This window comes from Lactuca serriola, chromosome 5, assembly GCF_051521515.1.
Source record: "Lactuca serriola cultivar US96UC23 chromosome 5, Lser_US96UC23_V15, whole genome shotgun sequence".
Lineage (NCBI taxonomy): Eukaryota > Viridiplantae > Streptophyta > Magnoliopsida > Asterales > Asteraceae > Lactuca > Lactuca serriola.
In genome coordinates this window covers 269,839,166-269,851,672 of record NC_136412.1, presented here as the reverse complement: position 1 = coordinate 269,851,672, position 12,507 = coordinate 269,839,166, and positions in this window count along the sequence as shown.

The following is a 12,507-nucleotide window of genomic DNA, read 5'->3' as shown; positions in this document are numbered from 1 at the left end:
TTTTGTCAAAGTAACTTTATGTGTGTCAAGCATATTTTGTGAGATCCTTTTATGCCAAGAAAGAACAGAACAAGAAATATGAAGATATCGATTTGTCAGTTATCTTTAATTTGTATCAGAAAATTTCTTAGTTAACCGAAAATGGTCAAAGTCCTTTTGAGTACTCTAACAAAATTAACGTACTATTGAAAGACTTTGATATATTAACTAATCTAGGAACTTGTGTGTGTGTGTGTGTGTGATGCTTTCAAAAGCTTTGTAATCATAATCAGGAAATTAAATTGATGTAACTTTTTATGAAATTAGATAACTTATAATGTCCTATTAGAAGCAATATTCTTATGAGGGATTTATCGAGTGCCAAGGTTGCTTTTTCAATTGAATCTCATAAGAAGCCCTATAAATCTAGTTGTATTGTTTCATACCGTCAAAAAGGCTAAATTACACATTTATTGGTAAGGATAATAATACATATAAGGCTATTAAGAGGAATCAAAACCTCATATGTAAAAACTATTGGTTAAACAGACATATTACAAAAAGGTGTTATAAATTGATATGATATCCAAATAACTCCAAATTTAAAAAATTTAGCCAAAATGAAAACTTAATATTTTTGGTAACCTTGGTGCCCTAATCCATATACTAGGTTTTGTTTATTAGTTATCAAATTTAAAAACTTCTTAATTTGATTAATAAGAAGACTCAAGGAGAATGAGATTTCTACTAATATGGTAAGTATTATAATTGTTCCATTTAGTAAGTGTAGAAAATGGGATTTTGATATAGTGTTAATTAACACATGACAGTTAGTGATAACTCACTTTTAGACGTGGTGGGTATTTCTAACCTAAATCTTAGAATTGATCATCCAAATGAATATTTCAAAAATAAACAATGTATGAAATTTGAAATTTCCTAAGGGAGCTGATAATTCTATGGATATTTTTGATACATCCAATGATTTTTCAAAGAAAATGACAATTATGTCCCTGGATCTATTTAGATTTTAATTGATTATTCACAAGCATATTTTTAGTAAAACCATTATACCAAAAGAGAAACGTGGTTTCCAGGAATACACTCCACAAGAATCCCGTCCTCCGCTGTCGTCACTTTCACCTTAATTTGCTCTTAAAGGGAAAACCACCCTGCAAAAACCAGAAGGAATTCATTTTGGAAGTGAAGAAGGAAACAAATTCTTCAGCGACATTCCCACATTTATCCCATAGCACCACTCACGAACGGATTAAATCGGCTTCTGATGGGTATGCCAAAGCCAAATAAGTTATGCCAACCAAAAATTCAGGTCTGAGTTGGCTTTAGGTTTAGAACTGAGTCAGCAACGTTTTCATTCTGGTGATGCAAACTCCGAGTGACTCCGTTTTTGCTGTTTTTTTTACTGTTGAGTTGACTCAGACGATCCTAGAGCGTGCTTGCCAAATGGGTATGTTGAGAGGAGGAACTCTACATTGGCGAGCATTAAACACGGTGTTCCGATGATTGGGTGGCCGCTATATACGAAGCAGATGATGAATGTGACGGTATCAAGCAATGAGATAGGGGTGGCAGTGAAGTTGCCGGTGGCGGTGAGACAGTGGTGGTGATGGTGGAGATAATGAGAAAGATGATATAGCAGGTGGTGAGCATGGTTATGGAAGATGAGGAGGAGGGCAAAAGAATTGAATAGTTGGATGTTTAAAGAATCTGAATGAGGTTTAACGATTAATTAATTATAAAGGGGGAACAATTGTCATTTTGCTTTAAAATCCGTGGAAGTATCGATTACAATCCTTGAAATTATCACCTCCCATTTCCTAATGCTATCACTTTATCTAGTTGTTCCAGATTTTGATGTAAATTTATTGTCCGTTCATGAGGTGTCCAAAGATAGTAGGTTTTATATGTGTTAATTGATAAAACTAAGTGTGTTTTTAGAACTAATAGTCAAAAAAGGATAGTATGACCGGTAGTGAGGTCGATAGTCTTTACTATCTTGATCATACCTATAATAATTCATGTAAGAATAATTCTTGTTTTATAGTGTGTTTTGTTTCTAAACTTATATGACATAATAGGTTGGGTCATCTGTTGGGTGTTGAATCCAACAAAATAAATTATCAAAATATGATAAAAGATGAACCAACTTAGACTCACTAAGGATTAGTATAAATAGAAGTAAGGTTCGTGTCCTCAGACAAACGGATTAACAAATTATACTAAATTTGTTCAATTACGAGTATGATTGTTACCTAAAAAAAAGGGGGGGATGGTTTTAGAAACTACTACAGCTAGCATGAAGCATATTAAAAATAAATTCAAATAATAAAAAATCATTCCAACACAAGGTTTATCTATTTTTATAATTCAAGTTATGATCATCAATAATTATAGTGCAATGATCTTATAAAGAATTAGTTGTATTGACACGTATTGTTTATCCGTTCTAACAATATTCCATGTTTGTATTTAACCAAATGCAATTAATTGATTAAACCTAATATGTAGCAGTATGTTCTACCAGTGCTGATCTTAACGCGCACATTGCAATGATAATGATGGAAGTGCTAACCATTGACTCCATTTAGAATGTTTTAATTATAGTGTATGAATATATGACTAAATTGAATTCATAGACAAAAACAACACCATTAATTGTTCCCAAGAACGTTAGTAGAAAATTAACAAAGTGATCAATTTCATTAATAATCTAAAATGTTTCCAAAATAATATGGAGCTGAATACAAGAAAGCATACAAACAAAACATTCAAGAAGATCTAATATAATTACTTCACATAAAGTTCTGAATCATACTTCAAAAGATAAACCATAATGTTGGAATTGGTAATATTTAGCCACATATAATGACTAAATCTTCAAATAATCTAAGAGATAAATGTAAAAATCAAACTTACAATCAAAAGAAAGTAATGTTCTTCTCTTGAAATAAATGAATTCTCCTTAAAAAAAAGCACTAGAAAATCACCGCCAGAATGAAGCGTATGGTCAAAATGACCCAAAAACCGTGTTTAATGGAGGTGGTTACAAGCAGTTTTTGCGTCGCCACGGTCCTGTTACTAGATAGGCTAAATACAACATGGTCGTGTGGTCCATAAAAAAGCCTCCAGAATCTTCCGCAACATGACCGCATGGTATTCCTTTGTAAACTCAGCACATCCGTTTGGAGTTGCTGTCTTGCATTTTCCAACTTCAGTTTCAATGTCCAAAATCATCACCCGGTCTTCCTTTAGCATCCAAAATCAACCTACGATCGCTCCAAACCTACAAAAACAATGAAAAATACCCCCAAAATAGAACGTGTGCCACCAAAGTATGTTTTCCATAAAATGATATGCAATGTATGAAATAAATGCATGAAATGCAATTTAAATTAATGTAGAAAATATGGAAAAGTATTCATAAAAATGCTCTTAACAAATCTTCCCAAGCTTAAACCTTTCTTGTCCTCAAGAATAAACAAGATGAAGAGAAACCTAGAGAGGATGACAAGTGGCTAAGAGGAAACTAATAAAAAAAGAATCGAGAGAGTCAAAGATACTAAGAGTGCATGAAATAAAAATTTACACTAACAAATATGCACGTAAAATGCTTAGGCCTTTAAGAAATAGTGAAATAATAAACACAAAATAAAAGTGATCCAATCCAATCCACTAACCCTATTTGTGTTAAACAGTTAGGAATATGCAAACATGTCACATGCCTTGAATTAACTTAGCCTTATCACAAGATTATGCATTTCAAGATTGATATTTAGTTATTCCTTAACACAACCCAACAAAATCAAGAGTTAAAAACACTTCTTCAAGGTTACCGATATTTAGTTAGCAAATGGAAGAGAGGTGGTCCTATTTCTATGTAGAAGATATGTCATAAAAACATACTCAACGCATTTTTATTTTCACAAATTGTAACAGTGACTAAACCCAGTTATTTATTGAATTACAAATATCTTTTTCTAAAAGTCATTTTATAAGGATTTTCTAGAATTTACCCAAATCGGTTACTCGTCTCACACCACCCATAATCCTCCAATTTATCAACAACTACTCCTGATGTCTTGTGTTCATGTCCAAGTCCAAGGGAATCTTTTGACAGCCAAGCAGTTTTCCTAATTGTATTTATTTATACAACACATGTTGTCGTGGAATTGTCCACTTCTTGATTTTTATTCACTTTTCTTGACTCTTTTTCTTTTTCCTTTTTTTATACTTTCCTTTTTTAACTTTTTTTTCGACTTTTTTCCTAAATCTTTTATATTTTGTCCCTGTACAGCTCCGTTGAAGTTTTGTTAGCAAGGGTGCACCTTCAAAGTATCAAAAGATATACTCATGCTTAAACGTCAGCTTGACGCGACATACCAAGATGATGCTCACAAAGAGGGTGCTATTATGGCATAAATAGAGGAGTACATTTGTGAGGAAAGAGTACATATGTACATGTTTAAGTTATTTGCTTGACCGATATCTGTATATTTTTTTCCTTGAATTTTCCTACCATTGGGACATCTCACGGCTCATAACCATGAGAGACTTCTAAGGTATTTTTCAGGGGACTGATGTCAACACCCAAGGACTCGTAGGTATTCACAAAAAGTTATTTCACCAAGAAGGGTACGTAAAAGTAAATAAGGAGAAAAGACCTTTTAGAGCATTGTAAAGCTCGAGTCACTGAAATTTTCCTATCTTTTATGTTTTCCAATTTAGAATTTGATAGTAGTTGATCAGTCCCGAAATGTAGGATCTCTTGCGGGTTCCAAAGGCTAATCTATAACAAAATTTATGATTTGGCGCTAAAAGCTCTTTTATTTTTCACTTTACATGAGAAATTTCAGGATTCGTGTTAGTGTGTTTATGGATTGCTTTTGAGATTTGATGAACACTAGCAAGTTTAGATTCAAGGTATGCAACTCACTTACCAACTTTAACTGTTTTTTTGAAAGAGTGGGTTGTTTATGAATTGGATCAATAACAATAGTTTTTGGTTTAAGCAAAAAAAATGGAAATGAAAAATCCTTTTGGTTTTTACATAAGTTTTTGGATGAAATACAAAAAGTGATTAAAAATTAAAATAGAATACACACACACACACACACACACACATATATATATATATATATATATATATATATGTTGGTGATTTTACTGTTATCAATATATTTTGGTGTAATTATAATTATTAATAATAAGATAGGCCAAACTTTATTTACTAACTGATCTCGGAGGTGTAGGGTGCACACTCAGTGTGACAAATGTGAACTCGGGAGTATAGGGTCCAGGGGCAGTGCTCCTGGGTGCAAGGTTCCAAGGGCCAGCAGCCCTTTGGCGGGGTCTAGGGGTAGCACCCCTAGCGGGGTCCAAGGGGTAGAGCCCCTAGCGATGGTTCCTGATGGCATCTTGATGATGCAACTGTTAGTTATATCTCATAACTACCAGTTTTGGTGCCAAAGCTGGAGGTAACCAGAATAACCTCTTTTTCCCTCTAGTATTAGATCCTTTCTCTGGTTCTAGAAAAAAGGTTGGAACTTCTATACACAAAAATCGTATTTTGATTTGTTCCATCTCTCAAGAACACAAAACAACAATGTATATTTTTTTTTGTGTTTCGAATTTGGAAGTGGCCTAATTTCCAAATTGCATTTCTTGGATTATCCCGAATCAGATTTCGTGATACCCTAGGAATAAGGGTCAAAATCATAGATTTTAGAAAGTGATTGCAATCACGATCCCATATTTTATCCAAGTTAGTGGATATTCTAAGACCCCAAAATCTTACATTCAAAATCTATGATTTTTTGAAGACTATCAATGACAGAATATGTTAAAGACATGACTTCCAAATTCGGGAAGTTGGACAAGTTTTAAGGCACTGATTTTTGTCACTGGCAGAAGATGATACATTTCCTTCTCACTACCCTAAAATTGGTTCATGTTTTGAGCACTCTTGCACCATTGGAGGATGAAACCCTTTAACATACCATAAGAAGATGCAAATGGGAAAATGATGATTACATCTGGAGTGGCCACAACTTAAATGGTATGTGTGACTCTATTTGACACCAATCAAAATCAAGAATATACAAAAGATCTTAGGGATGCCCTTGAATCCAAATACATGGTACAGGGTGTGCCTCAAGTAAGAAATTCCTTGTAAGTAATTTTAATAATTACAAGATGGTGGATTCAAGGCTTGTCATAGAGCAATACAATGAACTCATGAGGATTATGGGATAATTTGAACAACACAAAATGCAAATGGATGAATCCATTTTTGTTGAAGTGTTATTGACAAATTTCTCCCATCCTCGAAAGACTTTAAACATATAGTGAAACACCAAAAAGAAGATTTGTTTGTAGTACAACTTGGCAGTTACTTGAGAATCGAAGAGGGTCTTTGGGCTCAAGAAAGTGGCAAGGGAAAAGAAAAGTAAGCTCTTGGATGTTCAGTGAACATGGTGGAAGAAGGCAAACATTTAAAAAATAAAAAAGGAAAAAGGAATAAGAAATATGACCATCACAAAGGTTCAAACAAGAAAGCAAAACATGTGTGTTGGAATTGAAACAAACCTAGTCACATGAAAGAGATTTTCGTTTAAAGAAGAACAGAAATGGTGCAAGCACTTCTGGACAAGGATCTAATGATCAAGGTCCAAAACCAAAAGGTCATAAATTTATTTCTGAAATTACAGCTAATGTTGTTATATATCATGTAACATTTATTCCTGAATCATTTTATGTTCAGGATGATGATCATGCATGGTGGATAGAATCGTGAGCAGTGAGTCATGTGTGTAAATATCATTCTTGGTTCAAGGATTGTAAAGTAGTTAATGATGGATCGGTGTTGTACATGGAAGACCATAACAAAGCACTTGTGGGTTGTGGCTGTATTTGTTTATGTTTTAGTTTTGGAAAAACTCTTCTTCATAATAATGTTATTCATGTTCCTAAGATTAGAAATAACTTAGTTTCTGGTGGTGTAATTAATAGGTGTTGATATAAACAAATCTTTAAATATGACAAATATATATTAACTATGTGTGGTACATTTGTTGGGTTGGGGTACTATTGTAATGGTATGTTTAGGTTGGATGTAAATACCAATAAGTTGCAGATTCTATATTCATGGTTTGTTCTAGTATTGATGATTCTTCTTTATGGCATGCTCGTTTAGGACATGTACATTATAAAAGAATGCTTGAAATGTCTAAAAATGGATTAATACCATCTTTTGATGTTAACATAGAAAAATGTAAAACTTGTATGTTAACTAAAATAACTACACGGCCTTTCCCTAATGTTAAAAGGAATTATTTTATGCTTGAATTAATTCATAGTGATCTAAGTGACTTGAATTCAACTCCATCCTTAGGAAATAAGAAATAGATAGTTACTTTTATAGATGATTATTCTCGTTTTTTCTTTGTATATTTGTTACATTCCAAGAATGAAGCCCTTGATAAATTCAGAATTTATCAAAATGAAGTTGAATTGCAATAAAATGATTAAATCAAAAGACTTCACATTGATCATGGTGGGGAGTATTATTATCCTAGTTATTTCCAATCTTTTGGTATTATAAATGAAATAATTGCTCTATATACTCCTCAACAAAATGCAAAACCTGAAAGGAAAAATAAAGTTGTAAAGGAAATAGTGAACTTTATGATGTGTTACTTAAGTTTGAGTGATGATTTCTGGGGAGAAGTTATGCTAACTGCATGTTATCTTTTAAATATAATTCCAAACAAAAGGAACAAGGTAACTCCCTATGAACCTTGGTACAAAAAGAAACCAAACTTAGGATATCTTAAAGTTTGGGTTGTTCAGACGTTATGAGGTTGACTGAACCAAAATTGAAGACCTTGGGTGAAAGAGGTGTTGATTGTATCTTTATTGGATATGTTGAGCATTCTAAGGCTTATAGATTTTATGTTATCGATACTAATGCTTATGTCTCTGTTAACATTATTATAGAATCTATAGATGAAATATTTAAAGAAAATCATTTTTCATCCAGACCTAGACCAAAATACTTGGTTCCTAGTTCCAATGAAACTACCAAGGAAGTTGTACTTGGTTCAAATGAATCACCTTACCTTAGAAGAAGCAAGAGGCAAAGGAAAGCCAAATCATTTGGTAATGATTTTCAGCTTTACCTAGTTGAGGGTTCTAAAGATGATATTGCAAATCAAGATTCATATTTTTTTAGTGTTGAAGACGATCCTAAAACATTTGATAAAGTAATGAAATCTCAAGATGTTGCTTTCTGGAAAGAAACAATAAATGATGATATGGATTACATCATGGGGAATAATATGTGGGTTTTGTCTGATCTTCCTCCTGGATGCAAACATTTTGGGTTGCAAGTGGATATTCAAAAGGAAGATGAAAGTTGATGAATCAATTAACAAGTTTAAGGCTAGATTGGTTATTCAAGGTTTTAGAAAAAAATGTTGGCATTGATTATTTTGACACTTATGCTCTAGTTGCTCATATCTCTACCATTAGACCATTGATTTCCTTAGCAACAATTAATAATTTTGGTGATTCACCAAATGTATGTGAAAACAACAGCCTTAAATGGTGATTTAGAGGAAAAGGTGTATATGAAACCACCTGAGGGTTTTATTATGCCTGAAAATGATCCTAAGGTGTGCAAGTTAGTTAAGTCATTGTATGGGATAAAGCAAGCACCAAAATAGTGGCATCAAAAATTTTATGATGTTCTCTTGTGTCATGGTTTCAAGTTGAATCTATCAGACAAGTGTTTATATGTCAAGTTTGATGAGTCTAACAAAGGAGTGATCATATGCTTATATGTAGATGATATGTTGTTCTTTGGTACTGATCAAGGGTAAGTTGACATGGCCAAAGAGTTTTTATCATCTCAGTTCTCCATGACGGATATGGTGGGGGGGAGGGGGAAGAAGTGATTCTAGGAATAAGAATCAATCGTGAACATCAAGGAATCTCAATTTCACAATCTCATTACATTGAGAAAGTGCTTAATAAGTTTAATTGTTCAGATTGTTCTCCTGTAAGTACTCCTTTCGATCCAAGTATGAAACTTATGCCAAACACTAGTGAAGCAGTTTCACAACTTGAATATTCAAAGGTCATTAGGTGTTTGATGTATGTTATGACCAGCACAAGGCCTTATATTGCATTTTATATAGGAAAGCTAAGTAGGTTTACTAGCAATCCTAGTAATCATCACTGACAATCAGTAAGGAGAGTGTTGAAATTTAAGAAAACCATGGATTTTGGTTTGACTTATGTAGGGATTCCTTCAGTTATTAAAGGATATTCAGATGTTGGTTGGACCACTAATGTAGAGAACCACCTTCTATAAGTGGTTGGGTGTTTCTTCTTGGTGGAGGTGTCATTTGATGGGCTTCTACGAATAAAACATGCATCACAAATTCAACTATGGAATCTGAATTTGTAGCCCTTACAGCTGCTGGAAAAGAAGTAGAATGATTAAGGAATTTGATCTATGAAATTCCTTTGTGGCTAAAGCCTATATCGCTTATCTCTATACATTAGGATAATGTTGCCACCTTGGCAAAAGCATGTAGTCAAGTGTATAATGGAAAGTCATGACATTTGGGTAATAGGTACAACATGGTACATGAGCTCATTACTCATGGTATTATTTTTGTTGAGTTTGTTAGATCTAAACAAAACTTATTTGATCACTTGAAGAAGGGGTTTGCTAAACACTTGGTAAAGAATTCGGTTATATCGATGTGATTAAGGCCCACTTGATATCTCTATGGGTAAGATACCTAATTCCCTTCTAATAAAATGTTAGAAGTTAAATTCAATGTGGAAGGATTACTTATGGAGATTGAAGAACATTTGTTTACTACATCCCAAGGTATGTGCTTATAACTTGTATTGTTAAAGTAGGGTGATTAGTATCTTAATAGTTCTTTTGAAAAGGTGCATAAACAGGTGCATGATACAGAAGGACTACCTATGTGAGTGTGAAGTGTTGCCACTTCAGAAAGCTTGGAATAGGCTTTTATGCACTCATGAATGGATTGCATACATGTCAGTAATAGTGTCAAGTATGAAACATTAGATATTGTGTTTAACTTATGTGTATAGTATCTTCATTTAGTTAAATGAGTTGCAGGGTTTAATCCTTAGGACACCCTGATTCTCGAGTATTTGACATGTATATTACCCTAATGTACAAACTCAATCTTTAATATATTTTCATTCATGCATAAGTTTGATTTTGTGTTTGCTTTTAGATAATTAAGGATTACACTAAAATGGCGGAGGAATGTTGGTGATTTTGGGATTATCAACATGTTTTGGTGTAATTATTATTAATAATGAGATAGGTTGAGCTTTATTTACTAACTGAGCTTGGAGGTATAGGGTGTACACTTAGTGTTATAAATGTAAACTCCGGAATACATGGGGTATGGGGTCAGTGCCCCTAGGTTCAGGGTTCCAAGGGGCTATATCCCCTTGGCGGGTCTAGGGGCAGCGCCCCTCGCAAGGTCTAAAGGGCAGATCCCCTGGCGGTGGTTCCTAGTGACATCTTGATGATGCAAGAATTAATTATGTCTCATAACTACTAGTTTTGGCGCCAATCTGGAGGCAACCGACATAACCTCTTTGCCCCTCTAGTATAAGATCCTTTCTATGGCTCCAGAAAAAGGCTGGAACTCATATACACGAAAATCATATTGTGATTTGTTATATCTCTCAAGAATACAAAACAACAATGTATATTTTTATGTGTTTCGAATTTGGAAGTGGCATGATTTCCGAATTGCATTTCATGGATTATCCCAAATCAGATTTCGTGATACCCCAGGTAGAAGGGTCGAAATCACAGATTTTGGAAAACGATTGCAATCACGATCCCATAAATTATCCAAGTTAATTGATATTCTAAAACCCCAAAATCTTTTATATATATATATATATATATATATATATATATATATATATATATATATATGTATGTATGTATATCACTACAAGAAAAACGCGATTTTTCTAGGGAATGAATCAGTTGAGAAAAGCTGAAATTTAATTGCAAAAGACGAATAGCGACGGAATTTGCGACAACCAATTTTCATCTTAAAAAACCCCGTAGAGAGGGTTTGCTATGGAAACAATCATTTCGTCGCAAATGTGACAATGAAATGAAATCCGTTGTAAGTGGTATTCCGTCGTATATTCCGTAGTAGGACTCAATTACAAATTTCGTGGTAGTGAATCCCTAGCAAATTCCATGGTGGTGAATCCCTAGCGAATTCTGTGGTGATGAATCCCTAGCAAATTCCGTGGTGGTGAATCCCTAGCAAATTTTGTGGTTGTGAATCTCTAGAAAATTTTGTGGTGGTGATTCCCTAGCAAGTTTCGTGGTGATGAATCCCTAGCAAATTCTGTGGTGGTGAATTCTTAGCAATTTTCGTGGTGTATATTATATAGCAGATTTCATAGCAAAGATTCGATAGGGATGGATGGTCAATCGATTTATAAATTAAATCCAAATTCTTTTGTAGTAATATATGATAAAGAAAAATAACAAAAAGTTCAAATAACATTATATCATAAAATAATACAATAATTATTTATTACATGGAAAATAGAAAATGACTACTCTAAAGTAAATACTTTGCAATAAACATATCAACACTTTATGACCTACTAGTTTTGTTGTTCTCTAATAACATTAATAAGATCCATTGTCGATTTAAGTTGTGTATCAAGTTGCTCGACTCTCGCTTTGTATTGGTCTTCTTCGGCCTTCATTATTTCTTTAAGATCTTTGTTTTGCTCTTTTTGTTTAGCAACAAACTCCCTCAATTCTTCTATTTCATCATTTTTCCGGAATGTAAGATACATCCGCTTTACCATTAATCTTGGGAGCCGCCTTTACAAAAGAGCCTAATCCATAAAGTCTTCTTTTTTGGTCATGACCACCAACAACATCATAAAATATTTTGTCATCCTCAAATTCAGCACCTTCAGCATCCAGCTCTTCCCGTTTTTCTGTATAGCCCCCCTACAAAATAATAATAATTTAAATTAAAAGACATCAAAGTTATGAATGACATTAAGGACCAGCTACAATATAATAGTTTAACTGCAATGAAATGAATATTACATGAATTTGTCTATCTTTTTCATTTGTAAATGTGACTCCATTGTGATTCTTTGTGTCTGTATACAGGAAAAATTCACTATAGGGTGGAACACGTCCTAATTTTCTCTTCTGCATAAATACCATAAAATGTAAAACATACACACAAACATAAACATTGATGTACCATTAAAAAAATTACCAAATCAGAATCTACCTTTCGAATGATTTGTGGATCCAGCGTTATGGGTAGGTTGTGCTATTCCATCAACCACACCGTTACACCTATTTTTCTTGTTCTGCTCGGATTTCATGTGAGTACAAGAATCAATGCACAAAGACAAGATTTGAAAACTCAAACCTTGAGTTAA